Source organism: Narcine bancroftii, chromosome 6, assembly GCF_036971445.1.
Source record: "Narcine bancroftii isolate sNarBan1 chromosome 6, sNarBan1.hap1, whole genome shotgun sequence".
NCBI lineage: Eukaryota > Metazoa > Chordata > Chondrichthyes > Torpediniformes > Narcinidae > Narcine > Narcine bancroftii.
In genome coordinates this window covers 9,362,142-9,379,132 of record NC_091474.1, presented here as the reverse complement: position 1 = coordinate 9,379,132, position 16,991 = coordinate 9,362,142, and the positions used below count along the sequence as shown (strand labels likewise).

The 16,991-nt window shown below is 41.0% G+C and overlaps 1 protein-coding gene across 1 annotated transcript in view; it reads right to left on the bottom strand.

The window, feature by feature from the left end:
- The window catches only part of slc2a4rg (SLC2A4 regulator), a 48,399-nt gene extending 32,323 nt beyond the window's left edge, over nt 1–16,076 (bottom strand). The window contains exon 1 of the mRNA XM_069883861.1: nt 16,054–16,076. The gene's annotated coding sequence lies outside the window, so the exon portion shown is untranslated. The remainder of the gene's footprint in view (nt 1–16,053) is intronic.
- Nucleotides 16,077–16,991: the final 915 nt, after the last annotated feature.

Sequence of the window (16,991 nt, the reverse complement as noted above, 5' to 3'; positions counted from 1 at the left end):
AAAACCCAGACCATTAAGCCCAAAATAAAAATCCCAAAACAAAACCACAAGTCAGTCAGTCAAAAGAACAGTCCACAGAATCTGGTCTCCAGGCATAGGTTTCTTAGTTTAGTTGCACACAGATCTTTTAGTTGAATGTGGAGAGAAAAGCCTGTTATCACTACAGAATTACGACCTTGACAGGGGAATATGAGAGACTTTCCTGAGTTTCTAATGTGATACCACCTTTAATTTCTTCACAAGGAAATTTTCACACAGTGATATCCGAATCACTTTTTAGGGTTGTCAAATGACTTCTACCACACAAAGTTCTCCTCTTGAAAAGGGACTGGAGAAGCACAGGTCGGATGGACACACTCACACTGGGAATCAGTGTCACAAACTGCTGTCTGGACAACAGTGCTGGCACCCATGGACAAAGCTGCTTAGTCTTCTTCTAACTGAAGCTGTTGAGTGAGCACACTGACAGACAGTTCCTCACAGCAGTGTTGGCACCCACGAATGAAGCAACTCAGCCTCTTCCCTGCTGAAATTGCCCGGTGAGCACTCACACACAGACTGACTGATTAACCACCATCCGACTAACTGTCGAGTGACTAACTGTTCAAACTCAATGCGCTGGGCTCTTCAACTGCCCACATGCATCAGCTCTCTCCTGATTGGTGGAAAGCAGTTGACAACAGTGGGCATGCTTTCCAGGAGCCCACCGGCTTCAGCGTGGGGCTCTCTAGCTTCTGACAGCTGTCAATTCTCCCAGTGTGTGACTCTCGCACTCCAATTAGCTGTTCGCTTTCTCAGTACACTGCTTCAGCGCTTCCCAAATTGCGGGCTCCTCTCTTTCCCGCTACATATTTCGTCCTGTCCCTGGTTCGAAAAGAAAGCTGTCCAGGGTCCATAACACATGGTATGGAATTTTTACTGTAATAAATTATTTACATTCAAGTTGTAATTTCTTGGTCAAGAGCAAATTGTATAGTTTGGATGGGGAATACATCCAAATCTATAACAAAAATGTACCATGCTCTCCAGAGCAAAAGTGGAAAACCAAGGTTGCAGAGATCAAGGGAAAGATGGGAGTCAGACTTGGGTGTGGTGATTTCAGAAAGAAGCTGCTCAGATTGGTGTAAGGACAGCATGACATCAATTATATCTTACCCCATTACAGTTACACAGATCAAAAGCTGAAATTTCAGAGATGTGTTTTAAGTGTGAGTCTGAGACAGAACTTTTTTTTACATGCCATGTGGTCTTGCATGTAAGTGAGGCCATTTTGGCAAAAAAAAACAGAGAAAAGTTAACCAGGATAACAGGAATGACCTTCACAGGTGACCCGGAGCGACATCTATTAGGTAATTTCAAGAAATAAGTCACAAATCGACCAAATATCAAATCTCATTTATAAAAATGGCACTGGCAGGGGTGAAAAAAATGTATTGTGATCACTTGGAACACACATGTCAAACTCTGGCCCGCGGGCCAAATTTGGCCCGCGATATAATTATATTTGGCCCGCAAGATCATATTAAATATATATTAGAGTTGGCCCGCTGGCTGCCGCGCCAGTATAGCGCATGCACACTGAAGGTGAAAATGAAGACACCGGAGGTGTGGAGGGATCTCAAGAGCCCCGAATCCTGGAGATCGGAGCGCCGCACTCAGCCCGCCCGGCTCCCGGACACACAGACGCGGCTGGAGTTGGGGACCATCCTCGCTGGGTCTGCACTTCAGCGGCGACGCCAGACCGAACGTCTCGTTGGCGATGCCTTCCCCCTCGCTCCGTGTGCAGTGGACCCTGCCTCCTGCTCCTTTTGTTGGAGATGAGCCCAGTGCCGTGAGATCACAGTTTAATCCCTCTCCGACCATGGGAGGGGGGTGGGAGCAACGCGCTCTTCTCAGCCAATTCCTCCACCGCCCTGGACGCCGGCGTTTCAACGGGGAGTTCGGGTGCCTTCGTCAGGCGACCGACCTGTTGGTCCAAGACAAGGGGAGAGCGTACAAACTCCACACAGACAGCACCTGAACTCGGGTGAACGTGGAGCTGCGACCCCACATTCCACATCAGGACTGTGTGTAAGATTGGGAGGAGTGAGACGGAAGCTTATTTTGTTCCTGTGATTTAAGCCTTTCTTGGGGTGGAGGGGGGGGTCCTTCTCTGACCACTTGCCTAACAATTAACCTAATCAGATGTGGAGTTACCACAATACAACAGTTCTCAACCTTTTTCTTTCCACTTGCGTCCCTGTGCCATTGGTGCTCTGTGATTAGTAAGGGACTGCTTAAGGTGGTCTGTGGGTGGAAAGAAAAAGTTTGAAGACCACTGCTTTAATCATCCCTCATTGACTCGTCATATGCACGGTTTCAGAACTCCAAAGGAAATGGGCCAATGACAATGAAAGAGTTTATCCAAAACTATTATTAAACATTTATTTTAATAAGAAAAAGTTTAACATTACATATGTTGAAAGAAGAGAAAACATGCAGATGTTGTTGAAAATCTTCAATAAATATTTAGTTCGGCCCTCGACTTAGTCCAAGTTTTTAATTTTGGCCCTCCGTGAATTTGAGTTTGACACCCCTGACTTGGAAGGTCGATTCCCCTCTACTTATAGCATGAAGGACTGCAGAAATAAACAGCTATGGAGAAAGAAAAAAAATCACATACAACTTAAAGAATTAATATGACACTTTTGTGAAGGTCTGGCAGCCATACCTGGACCACATAGGAGCCCAGATACAGTAATAAAAGGAAGAAAAAAAAGATATAAAAGTAACTATTTTTTAAAAACCGTTTCCCCAAATGTACTCTATATACTTAAAATAAATGTACGCTCTGACAGTGAATGGATCTGTATGTATGGAAAGGGAGGAGGGTGGGACTGTTTTGTTTTTGTTTGTTGCATTTGTAAGAAAAAGTTTAATATATTGTATATAGTTAAAATGTCACTGTATAATTTTTGGAAAAAGAAACAAAAATTAAATATTTTTAAATAGACCACATTGTATGGACTGATGAATCAAGAGCAATTTGTGTGAGTGGATGGGCAAAATACTTAGAACCTGCCAGCAATCTTAAGACTCATATTTACCCGCTACATTCGAAGAAATATTTTTATTTGCATGTTAAACAAAAAAACTCAATCACAATTATAAGAGGTGGCCTACAAATATACAAGGGGGACTCTCTTTGGCTTCTCTCTCTGACTGCAAGTCACACTTAGGCAATTCCTGCCAGTAGAAAATCTGTCTGCCTTACAGCAGGCAAAAAGAAATTTCATGCAATATGAAACTGTTTTATTACTATGATAACTATGGAAAGGCCGGGGATCCTGTGATATCTGTCCTTGAGAATGACATCAGAACACCATTCAAGAGGGTGAATCCTCGCAAGGCAACAGGCACTGATGTCGAACCTGACCAGGTCATGAAAATCTGTGTCAACAAACTAGCTGGATGGAACTGATATTTTCAGCTGCAGTTGAAGGCTCACACTTACTTCAAAAAGGCATCAATTATCCTGATGCCCAAGAGCAGAGTGAGCTACCTCAACGGCTATTGCCAGTAGCACTAACATCTGTGATGAAATACTTTGAAAGGTCGGTCACGCCCAGAATTAACATGTACCTAAGTAAATGACTGGACCCACTACAATTCTCCTACCATCACAATCGCTTCACAGCTCACAAAGTATCACTGGTTCTCCAGTCAGCTCTGGATCTCCTAGAAAGCACAACTCATACTCTTCATTGACTGCAGCTCACACTTCACTACCATTATTCGCTCAGTGCTGGTCTCTGCACCCACCTCTGAACTGGCTCCTTGCCTTCCTCATCAGAAGACCAGTCAGTACAAATTGGAAACATAGTCTCCTCTTCACTGATGATCAACATCGGCACATTTTAAGGTTGTGTGGTTAGCCCACTGCACTACTCACCATACACCCATGACTGTGTGGCTGGGCACAATTCCAATGCTTTCTACAAATTTGTCAATGGATGTCAGTAGAATCACAGAGGGCAAGGAAGAAATGTACAGGAAGGAAATCGATCAGCTGATTGAGTGGTGTCACAACAACCTTGTATTCAATGTTAGCAAAACTAAGGAAATGATTGTGGACTTCAGGAGGAAGTCCTTCTTGAGGGTCAACAGTAGAATCTGTCCTGGAGCCTCTATGTTCGTGCAATTATGAAGAAGGCTCGCCAGTGGCTATACTTTGTGAGGTGTTTGAGGAGATTTGGTGTGCCACTGAAGACTCTCGAAAACTTCAAGAGGTGTGGCATAGAGAGTATTCTAGCTGATTGCATCACTGTCTGGTATGGAGATGCCAATGCTCAGGACAAGAAAAAACTCCAAAGAGTTGTTAACTTGGCCTGAGACATCACAAGCACCAGTCTTCACTCCATTGAGGACATCTACAAGAGGAGATGTCTTAAAGCAGCCTCTATCCTCAAGGACCACCTTCCCCCCCGCCCCTGCCCCCCCCACCCCCAAACCAGGCCATGCTCTCTTCACTCTGCCACCATCGGGGAAAAAAGGTACAGGAGCCTGAAGCCAAGCACTCAGCTGCACAAAAACAGCTTCTTGCCCTCTGCCATCAGATTCCTGAATGAACAATAAACCACAGACAATGCTTTATTTTGACTTTTTCTTGCACTTTTAAAAAACTTATTTTGTAAGATGGTTTATATAAATGTTTGTACTGATACTGCTCCAAAACATTGAATTTTGTGACATGTTCATGACAATAAATTCTGATTCTGAAAATCCACTTAATAGATTTTGAAAATAAAGTTAAAATTGTCACAGATCGAATTTTACAGCACATTTTGTCCTTGGTTATTAGCTTTAGTTAAAGCCACCTTTTATAAGTATAATGATTGATTTCTCAAAAGTGATCTGGATGTACAATGTGATGCAAGCTTTACATTATTTTATCCAAGTTCTTGGGTTACATTTATTCCAGATACATTTACCAACAATGAAAAATGTGAAACTATCTCACATGAAGTCTGTTTGATGCAAAGTGAAACTTGGGGTCCAACCTGGGTGTAAGGAAACTGAACAAGAATTGACAGTTTCGCCCCATGAGCCTGTTCTACCAAACAACACAGAAACAAGCCTGTCAACCCATCAAGTGCAAGGTGAACTATTTATTCCACCTGGTCCTATAGATCTACACCCAGACCACACCCTCAAATATTCCTCCCATCTGCCGCGGTAACTCACGGTGTCGCTGTTCCCCCTCACCACCATGCACTGAAGGTACGAATGTTTCAGAATGGAAGAAACAGGTGTGTCCAGGGTGGCAGTGGTGGCACTGAGCAGGGTTTTGGGGAGGTGGGGGCATGAGAAGGTTCAAAAAATGAATTAGCACAGAGTTTTAGCCTTGTAAGTAAGCTGGGCTTACAAAAAATGTTTTTGTTATTATAACTAACTACGGGGATATTTTTATAAAAAAATAACAAATTGCTGAAACACTGCACAAAAATTTTAGACAGTCATTTTGGCGTCATCCCCTCTGACGACGTCACCTGGCACGGTCTGCACCCCCCCCCCCCACCTAGTGACGCCAGTGTCCTAACCTATTCAACCTTTATCTACAACTAAACTCTTCACGCCTCAGCAACATCCTTGAAAATTTTCTCAATTATTTCAATCTTATTTGACATTTTTCCGGTAGGTTGGTGACCAAAACTGCATACAATACTCCAAATTTGGCCTCAACAATGTCTTGTATATTTTCAACATAACATTTCAACTTCTGAACTCAGTTCTATGACTTGTGAAGGCCAATATGCCAAAAACTTTCTTTTACGATCCTCTCTCTCTCTCTGTCACACCACTTTCAAGCTTTGTGCATCTGTACTCCCACAATCCTCTGACAGGCTCTTGTAGTTCCCTATCATTTTTACCATGCTACTCCTGCTCTGGTTTGTCCTCACAAAGGTGAAATTCCATCTGCCATTTTACAGCCCATTTTTCCCAGCTGCTCCAGATCCCCAACAACCGATCTCCTTAAATGCAAGTCACTGGGTATTTTGCAGTGACAATTCATGCCGTTTTCTCCCCCCACCCCCTTATTAACTCCACCCTCTGCCCCTATGGAGTTTGGCAGTCAACGATAATAAATCACATTATAATAAAAAGATCTGGACTGCTATTCCTAAATACTTTTCAATTCAATGACACTGTTTACTCGCCTTGCAACTTGAAATCTGCATAAATAGCCATGGTGACATTAGCACAACTCAGTCACTTGAATATCAAATTTTCCCTGAAAATATTCTATACTGAGGATTTGTGTAAACAAAAGAATTGGTGTTCTGTTAAAGGATTTCTGTGGTGCTAATATAGTCCAAAGTTGTTTGAAAAGAATTCACAGTCTGGCCAAAACTAATATTAACCTTACTATTGGAGAAAGCAAAAAAAAGTTTGTCAATAATAATCAGATACTTTTTTTAAAAAAAAGGCAAGTCCACTATCATTTAGCAAAATTTCTGGAAATTTCCTACCTTGATAATGTTCCTGGATTATCAGCCAGAGAGTTCTACAGCACAGAAACTGGCCCCTCAGCCCTCATTCAAATCACCTCTTTAAATTCCTGGGGAAATGGCAATATTTATAAACTCTGATTTAGTTAAAATCTTGGTAAACCTTCCTCCCAATACATCTTTCCTATGATGTGGTTCAGAGTTGTAATAGAACAGGTTGTAATATTGAGCAGCGCAAGTAGCTCCATAAAACTATTGAGCCCACTGAAAACTTCAATTCCATGTGCCTTTATGGGTTAAATTGAGGGCACAGGTTTCATAAAATAGCTGATTTTCCCTGGAGTTAATAAAATGGAAGAGTGAGATAATCAGGATCTAGACAGAGGTAAGCACCACCATCCCATGGTGCTAAACAGAAGTGGCCTAGGGTATTGAGCTGTAGACATCAGTTTTCTGACACCTGCATGCTGAAATTATTTAAAATATGGAATATTGAACATCAAAAACGCATCCTTTAATTTATTTATATATTTATATCTCTTTTGAGTTTTTAAAAAATATATACACAAACTCCAAAGGGTTCAAATTTGTATCGAAAGGATATTGGATGCAAATTTGAAAAGAAGACAATTCAGAGATTTTCCATTACTGTTGAATTCGCCTTCATGTGAACTTTGAAGTTCGGCTGTGATCTCTGCTGGGATTTCCGTCAGTTTCTCTAATCTTGACCAAAACTCATCCCTCCACCCCCCCCCCCTCAAATTATTTGGACTCAACTCACCCTATTTGGTTTCCATCAAAATTCCATCCTTTACAATTTGGACCCACCCAGGGTCACAGGCATGTTCAAACCATCCACTATTTCAAGGCACTATTTTAAATCAGATTTACAGATCCACGCAAAACACCTTGCTTTGCCACAAACATACATTTGTCCTGTCTTTCAAACTATACTGCTTAAAACTATACTCAAAGCTGTCATCATGTTCAATGTTGCCACAGATCATTTTTCTCTTCTCATCTTCAGATGTCAAACTCTTAACTGCTTATGAATTCCAATATCCACCTGACCCTTCAAATCCACAAATTCTCCAGCCAATTCTACGCTCTAGTATCCCCCCGCCCCCCAGACCCTTCCATTGCTTGAAATCTTACGCAATCTTTAGCAAAGGCTTCAGTTCAGTCCTGCTCCATCTCCATCAAAATGATTTTCAAGCCAAACAGGATGTTGCTTTATTTTTCTACCACTTATTTTCATGCCTATTTTTTCTGGCCATGAGTTCTTTCCACCACCTCCCCCACCACCGGACTTTTTTTTTGGGCTCTTTTTTTGGAATTCTCAATCAGGCCGGATCCCTTTTTTGCTCTCTTAGTGTTTCCAGACCTATTCCCCTTCGAAGTTCTGACAAAGGGGCTTTGACCTTAAAAACGGTTTCTCTTTCCACAAATCTGCTGATCTGCTGAAGGTTTTCCAGCATTTTGTGTTCATGCAAGAGGATTTCATTCATCTAAACTAGGATCAGATTAGTTGGAATTAGAACAGTTACAGGGGACATAAATAACTAAAAATTCTTGGTGGTGGCCAAGGTACTGCTGCACATCATACATCAAAAATTTACCCTACAGAATGTGCTCACATTTTAAATCAACAACACTGGTTAAACAACAGAAAATGAATAAGAAATAAAAACAAAATGCTGGAAAAATCAGGAGATCAGGCAGCAGCTGAAGTATTGCTGACCTCAAACACCTTCTTTCCAAAGGTGATGCCTGACCTTCTAAGTTTTTTTTCCAGCATTTTATTTCAGATTTTCAGCATCTCCACTTTCCCTCTCCCTGCAAACCTTCCCCCCCCCCCCCCCCCCCCCCCACGACTGACTGAATCATAAGCCAAGTAGTTCATTTCCATATTGCAAGATTCTCTAAATTCACAACAAGCAACCTTACAACACAGCAGCAGCCGCCATGGTAAAAAAAAAAACTCTTGAGCACCAAAATAGAATATGCAACTTAAATTATTTTCATCTTGCATTGTTTACTCCCCACCCACCTGCAATAATCTATAAAACAGCTGCTCTCTTAATACAAAATGACATTTACATTGGAATGAAGACTTCTGATGAACTTTAAAAATAAAACAAAAAATTTAAACCAAGGTTAAAGTCACAGTCCAAAAGAAAACAAAAGCGATTGGTGGCACAGTTATCACAGCGGTTAGTTCAACACTGTTATAATGCCAGCGTGTGTAATTGGGTGGCCTGGGCCCATGGCTGTAAGGGCTTATTACGCTGCAAAGAACACAAGAAATAGGAGCAGCAGTAGGCCATCCAGCCTGTTGAGTATGCTCTGCCGTTCAAAGGGATCATGGCTGATTTGACATTAGGCTACATCTCCACCTACCTGCCTTAATTCCCCTACTATGATGGATCTCTAAAACAAATGTCACTGAAGTTCACTGGAAATTCTGATGACCACAAGATCTTTTGTCTTTTAAATTGTTTATTCTTAATGCGGGTGTATTAGTTAGGCATCGTAAGAGTGAGCCTCAAGCAACTGGAAAATTCACTTAAATGGCATGTACCAATCCCCATAGATGACAGATTCCAGGACTTTTACTGTATTTGGAACTCTCTGATGGATAATGCATTTGCAGGTTCAGATTTTCTCAAGTTGTAATAATTGGAAAACACTATATTCTTAATCACGAGGTTCATTAACAGTGGCCAAGTTAACTCAACTTACTGGCCTTTGGATCAATTTAGCTGCCATTACTAATCCATCTGATCAGCAAAAATTGTCGGGGGTTTATATTCTTGGCTTCTTGGAGAGCAGGCAGCCATTGACTGTATTCATCATTCCAAAAGGTTGCTTTGAACAATTGGCATATGTTCATTTACTCAAAGGAGTTACACTCACAAAATATGTATAGTGCCCTCCATCATGTTTGGGACAAAGACACTTTTTTTTTCCTTTATTGCCCCTGTACTTCACTGTTTTTAAATCAAACAATTCACATGTTATTAAAATGCACATTCCCAATTTCATTCAAGGTTATCTGTATACATTTTGTTTTGACCATGTAGAAATTCTTTTTTTTTCTTTGGCTTGGCTTCGCGGACGAAGATTTATGGAGGGGTAATGTCCACGTCTGCTGCAGGCTCGTTGGTGACTGACAAGTCCGATGCGGGACAGGCAGGCACGGTTGCAAGGGAAAATTGGTGGGTTGGCGTTGGGTGTTGGGTTTTTCCTCCTTTGTCTTTTGTCAGTGAGGTGGGCTCTGCGGTCTTCTTCAAAGGAGGTTGCTGCCCGCCGAACTGTGAGGCGCCAAGATGCACGGTTGGAGGTGAGATCAGCCCACTGGCAGTGGTCAATGGGGCAGGCACCAAGGGATTTCTTTAGGTAGTCCTTGTACCTCTTCTTTGGTGCACCTCTGTCTCGGTGGCCAGTGGAGAGCTCGCCATAGAACACGATCTTGGGAAGGCGATGGTCCTCCATTCTGGAGACGTGACCCACCCAGCGCAGTTGGGTCTTCAGCAGCATGGATTCGATGCTTGCAGACTCTGCCAGCTCGAGTACTTCGATGTTGGTGATGAAGTCATTCCAATGAATGTTGAGGATGGAGCGGAGACAGTGCTGATGGAAGCATTCTAGGAGCCGTAGGTGATGCCAGTAGAGGACCCATGATTCGGAGCCGAACAGGAGCGTGGGTATGACAACGGCTCTGTACACACTGATCTTTGTGTGTTTCTTCAGGTGGTTGTTTTTCCAGACTCTTTTGTGTAGTCTTCCAAAGGCGCTATTTGCCTTGGCGAGTCTGTTGTTATCTCTTTGTCGATCCTTGCATCAGATGTAATGGTGCAGTCGAGATAGGTAAACTGGTTGACCGTTTTGAGTTCAGTGAGCCCGATGGAGATGTGGGGGGGGGGGGGGGCTGGTGGTCATGGTGGGGAGCTGGCTGATGGAGGTCCTCAGTTTTCTTCAGGCTGACTTCCAGGCCAAACATTTTGGCAGTTTCCGCATAACAGGACGTCATGGGCTGGAGAGCTGGCTTTGAATGGGCAACTAAAGCGGCATTGTCTGCAAAGAGTAGTTCACGGACAAGTTACTCTTGTGTCTTGGTGTGAGCATGCAGGCGCCTCAGATTGAAGAGACTGCCATCCGTGTGGTACCTGATGTAAACACAGAGGAATTAGGGGATATGGGGAGAAGGCAGGTAGGTGGAGTTAGGTCATAAATTAGATCAGCCATGATCGTATTGAATGGCGGAGCAGGCTCGATGGGCCATATTTGGCCTACTCCTGTTCCTAGTTCCTATGTTCATTGTTGAGGTCTTTCATGGCTTGTTTCAGCATCTAATGTTTGGGACATTTGGCTTCACAGATGTGAGTATTCAGGTATGTTTAATTGCTTCATTGGTGAAGTAATAAGAGACCTTGGCTTGCTTCAAAACTTTTGATCACCTCTGGAGTCTACAGTTGCCATTTTTCAAAATGAGGGCCAGAGTTGTGCCAATGAAAGTCAAAGAATAAAACGGTGAGAGACATCGCCTAAACCTTAGGATTACCAAAACCAGCAGTTTAGAACATCATTAAGAAGAAAGAGCATTATTAAGTCAAAGAATAAAACGGTGAGAGACATCGCCTAAACCTTAGGATTACCAAAACCAGCAGTTTAGAACATCATTAAGAAGAAAGAGCATTATTAAGTCAAAGAATAAAACGGTGAGAGACATCGCCTAAACCTTAGGATTACCAAAACCAACAGTTTAGAACATCATTAAGAAGAAAGAGCATTATTAAGTCAAAGAATAAAACGGTGAGAGACATCGCCTAAACCTTAGGATTACCAAAACCAACAGTTTAGAACATCATTAAGAAGAAAGAGCATTGTGGTGAGCTCAGTAATCGCAAAGGGACTGGTATTCCAAGAAGACTCCAGTGCTGATGACAGAAGAATTCTCATCATAATGAAGAAACAGGCACAAAGGCATCTCAGACAGAACAAAAAGACTCTTCAGGAAACAGGTGTGGATAATTTGTCAATGATGACTGTCTGTCGAAGACCATGAACAGAAATACAGAGGTTACAATACAAGATGTAAACCACTAGTTGGCCACAGAAAGGATGGCCAGATTACAATTTGCAAAGAAGTATTTAAAAGAGCCTGCAGAATTCTGGAAAAAGGTCTTGTGGAGAAATGAGACCAAGGTTAACCTGTATCAGAGTCATGGCAAGAGCAAAGTGTGGAGGTGTAAAGGAACTCCCCAAGATTCAAAGCATACTATCTTAGCCATGGTTTGCATCTTGCAGACTCCAAAAAGGAACAAAAGCTTAGAGGTGCTTAACTCTCTTACCTGGACGAATGAAGCAATTAAACATACCTGAGTATTCACACCTGTGAAGCCAAATGTCCCAAATCTTATGGTATCCTGAAATGAGGACAGTATGTATAAAAAATGCTATAATTTCTAAATAGTCAAACCAAACTGTATACTGTACAAATAACCTTGAATAAAAATCTGGAATGTGCACCTTAATTACATGTGAATTGTTTGATAAAACTGTGGAGCACAGGGAGAAAATAAAGGAAAAACAGTGCCTTCATCCCACACGTTATGGAAGGCACTGGAGGTGGTCCTAAATCATGAAAAATTTTTTACAATGGTAATAGCACATTTTTTTGGTTTCTGTGACTCTTTTGCTCTCGGGTGACTGCGCTGGCTTTGGCTAGCCTGCCTTTAGGAAGAAAAAGTTCTTTAATGGAAAGAAAATACTGTAAATATCATCAGGCTGCATCTATGGAGGGAGAAACAATGCTGATGTTAAGGTTGATAATCTGTCACAAGAACAAAAAAAAGTTAGAAATAAAGCACTTTTTAAGTGTCTGAGCAAGTGATGGAGCCAAGAAATTAAAGGGTGAATAATAATGTAGTGGGGGTGATATGAGGCAAGAGAGGGCAGGGAAGAATTGATAAACACTTGATTCACTCCTTGAGATCATTTCTCTGCACATTCCTAACAGGACTGTACTTCTGATCAATGAGTGGGTCAATGGAGGGGTGGGGTGGGAAACAGGATTAGGTCTTTGTTCCTGCAAATAAAAAGTCAAATATGTGACATCGCTGCTCATCTAAAATGGTTTCAACACTTTAGAAACCTCTACTCTCCAACGTTTAGCATCTGTTTGTTAGGATCCGATAACTGCTCCTTTGGAACTCATGGACATTAATGTCCGCTGAGGGCAGTAATTCCCTCACAGGTTGCTTCTCTCAGCTCTAGCAGGACATCAAGCAATTCCCTTGCAGTGCAAGATATTCCTTTTAAGCTTCAAGCAGCTTTCATGAAGCAGAGATCAGATCTCTATTGGGATCAGGCAATGTTGAACGGATGCATAGTGGCTTTCCTCAGTAGCACCAAAACAGTCCTGTCAGAGTGTGTCCAACTGTTCAAGTAACAAAGTTCTTGCGAAATAGTGCCTAGAATTCATGATTTTTGTTTAGTGGATTTTTCTTTAAATCTCTCCATCTACCCTGCAATCCATCTCACTTTCGTGAAGGTCACAGGATGTGTTTGCTCTCTAGTTGTTCTGGGGAATGTACCACACAGGGCTGACATTCCCCTTGATGGCTGCAAACATCAATAACTGACTCAAATCAAGTCACAGCACAGAAATAGGCCTTTTAGTACAGAGTCCACACCATTTGACACTAATCCAATATTATAGCAATATTCGTCTCAAATTCTCTCATCTTCATTTCCACCCCACCCCCCACCCCGATACCTCTCCTCTGCACACTAGGGGTCACTTACAATGGCCAATTAACCCACAAATCTGTAGGTCCTTGGGATATTAGGTGTGGTGGGGTGGGGGGGGGTAGAAACTGAAGTAATCCCACAGGTCTGAGGAAGAAGATACAAATACAACTAAGATAGCACCTGAGTACAAGATTGAACCCAGGTCTCTTTCGCTGTGAGGTAGTGGCTTTTTTTTAAGCTGTGTCAATTCCATGTGAACCGTGAGGGCTGTGCTTTAGCTTGTTTTGTGTAAAACACAACTATGCCCTTACACACTTATTCTTGACCATTTTATTTTCAAAACATTCTCAGCAGGAACCCAAATATGTGCCAATTTCTAATCAGAGTTGAGTGTTATTACAGTGCGAGAATGTTCTATATTTGTCTTGTTCAATACTTTAGACTCATTCCTAAATTTAGTAATTTCGTTCAGCATCACAACTTCTAAAAGAAACCAGGAGATTCAAAATGGCTCACTACTCATTCAAATGAAACAATGTCAGAGCACTGGAATGTTTTGAAGAGGAAGAGAAAGAAGAATTATCCAGATTCCAATCCCAAAGAATCAGCTTTCAACATTTTTTAACCTACAGCATTATAAAAGGAGTCTTTGACATAGAATTTAAATCGTATTCTATAGATCTTTCATCAAGATTTAAAAATATATGCAACAATTGCAATACAGAATTACATTTAAATGGTTGACTCTGAGGCCCCATGATATGCAGCGATAAACAATCACCAAGACAAAAGGCTTGGATGACCTGACATGCTGACATTCAGATTTTGAGTGGTTAAAGAAAGATGGACACAGGGAAGAGAGCAAAACTTTCCATCCTGCAAGCAAAAATGTAGCTTTTCCTTAGAGAACAATTCTGCTTCCCCAGTCAATCATCCTGTCACATTGACATCCCATTAATTTATATCCATAAATTGTACAGTAATTTAGCAAGGTTTGGCAACCTCTATAGCTTTAGTTGAAGCCTTGGATTTCTCATTATTATCTATCATTATCTTATTTTCGAATGAATCAAATAAATGCAAGCTCTGCAAAGAAAATTTACTTGAAAAAAAGTACAAAATCAAACGTGTACCAATGATATCAAGACAAACAATTTCTAGGCAATGTACATAGTGTTTAGATTTTTATAACTTTTAGATATTTTATATCAAAGAGTGATCTACCAATTATTGGTTCAAAAACATACATTGTGGCAACACACAGTTGAAAACATTACTGCTTGTTGGCCATCAAAAGATAACATGGAGCTCAAAGTTCTGGAAAACCAGAGTGGCCAGTTAAGATATTCTATATGACTCCCCTCTCTGTTGCAAAAATTTTATCAGGCCAATTGTGTATGCTAGTCATTAAGGAAAATAAAAAAATGGCTTTTAAATGTTCCTATTCTTGCAAATGTGCACATTTCTTTGTTTTTTTTGCCTAAGTGTAATCTCCCATTCCACTGATCATGGAAATTATGTAAATATGTCATACAGAACAGAACATAGTTTGATTTTCAGTCCCTCCTCCTCTGTTACATTGTCCGAAATGGAAATAAAAACTTTAAAACAGCTTGCATGGTGTAAAAATGAGCTGCTGGAGAAACTTAGCAGACCAGGTAGCATCTGTGAAAGCAAAGAGATGGTGACAGATCTACGTTGAGAACTTGAATTAGGATTCATGATGCAGTACCCACACAGTTCCTGAGACCCATGTCCATGGTTGTTGTCTATGTGGCATTTCCCTGTTCTTCCTGCAAATATGAGAATTTCTAGCTTGTACCTTTGTTCCCTTCCAAATCCTAAAGACATACTGATAGGTTAATTTGTTACTGTAAATTATCCCAGGGTGCTAAATTACAGAAGAACCAAGAGAAGATGATGGGCATGTGACAGAAATACATATTATTACGACAGGCATATGAAGAGGGGAAACCAGACCGATGGGATTGTTCTGCTGGGAACCAACATTGAAAAACTCTCTTCTACGATGTGGTAAAGTGAAGAATTTAAAGAGACCATTCAATAACTATGGAATCACAAAGCAGCATATAATAAATAACAATTTTTTAAAAGTGGAGAAACTCAGTAGGTCAAAGTTAAAGGAACATAACCAACATTTCGGGGTGAAGCACTTCATCAAGTTATACCTTGTATGGCTCAAGCCCGAAACATTGGTTATGTACCTTTATCTTTGCTATATAAAGTATACTGTTTGACCAGCTGAGTTTCTCCACCATTGTGTTTTTTACTTCAACCAAGGTGCCTGCAGACTTTTGTGCTTTATCAATGAATCACAATAAGTACTTTCTACATGGTCAATATTATATAGTTAAAACATGACCAACAATGTAGACAATAAACCCCACAAATAGATTGTTTAATCATTATTGTGTTACTATCTGAGTATTATTGATTGAAGGATGTGTACTGGTTGGAACATGGGGACATCCCATTGTCTTCATCAAAAAAAATCATAGCATCTTTTATAGCCATCCAGAAAAACAGATTGGGTCTCTGTTTACTATGTGATCCTTAAGACAGCACCTGCTACACCACAGCACTCTCAGGCCTTCCCTGGAAGATCAACTGAGATTTGTGCTCAGTACCACAAATGGAGACACAGCTGGCAATACAGTGCTGTCCAATTAGTATAACATCTGATAATAGTTAAGAAGATCTAGATCAGATAAAAACTGATACTAAGCCAAAGATAATACAGTATTAGTAATCAAAAGCTTTGAGCAAGAGTTATTGCCTTCCCATTTACCCTGGTCCATCTGGAAACTCTACTTGAGTGTTGATCCTCCAAATGTTTCAGGATTCACATACACACACACACAAACAATTAATAGATCTAAAAAAAATCCAAATAATGCCCTGTAAAAGAAACAAAATTACACGTCCTTGTAATCCACAGAAAACAAACCAGATGACAAATATTTAAAAACCCACAGGATATTCCCCCATATGCACGATGCAATACAACCAGAGCAAACTGGTTCTGACTGCAAACTGAGCCAAGTAGCAGAAAGACTTGGCAGGATGCTGAGCACAGCATTTCAAAATGCCTTTTTCTTTGGTCAGTCAATTGATATACAGGCCAAAGGGGAGATCATAAAGTTTTGGAACTTGAGCATGGAATTTTTTTTTTGTCCAAGCTCCAACTCAAAAACATTAAAAATACGATAGGAACATTAAAAGTGAAGTTGCAATCTCTGCAAAAGGTCTCTCTACCAGGTGCAAAGAACTGTTCACAACCTCCCACATTAGCTCCTCCCCACCCCCCCCCCCCAACAAATTTTGACTGGCTGCAATTTAAAACAAACAAGGTCACAGTACTGACAGCCAGTGCCTTGCTAGTTGTATGCAACTGTTTCTATTGGTTGGCCTGCAAACAAAGTAGGGCTTTAAGAGAAATATAAAAAGCAAACTGTTGGCAGGATCAAAACCACTGCAGCTCACTTACTTCTAACAACTTTTCCTTTTGCTTAATACACATTAGCTGCAAAAAAACTTTCAGTATTGATGATCTTTTGCCCAAAATTGTGCTTGGACCTTTTCTGCAGTTTACTCGAACCAACTCAATTTTTTTTTAACCCTTCAAGTTCTGGAATTATATTTTGTTATAATAATCCACCCAGCAGTACAATAAGATGCAGCAATTGTGAACCAAAGTGCAAATTATCACTGGTTTACACTGTTTAT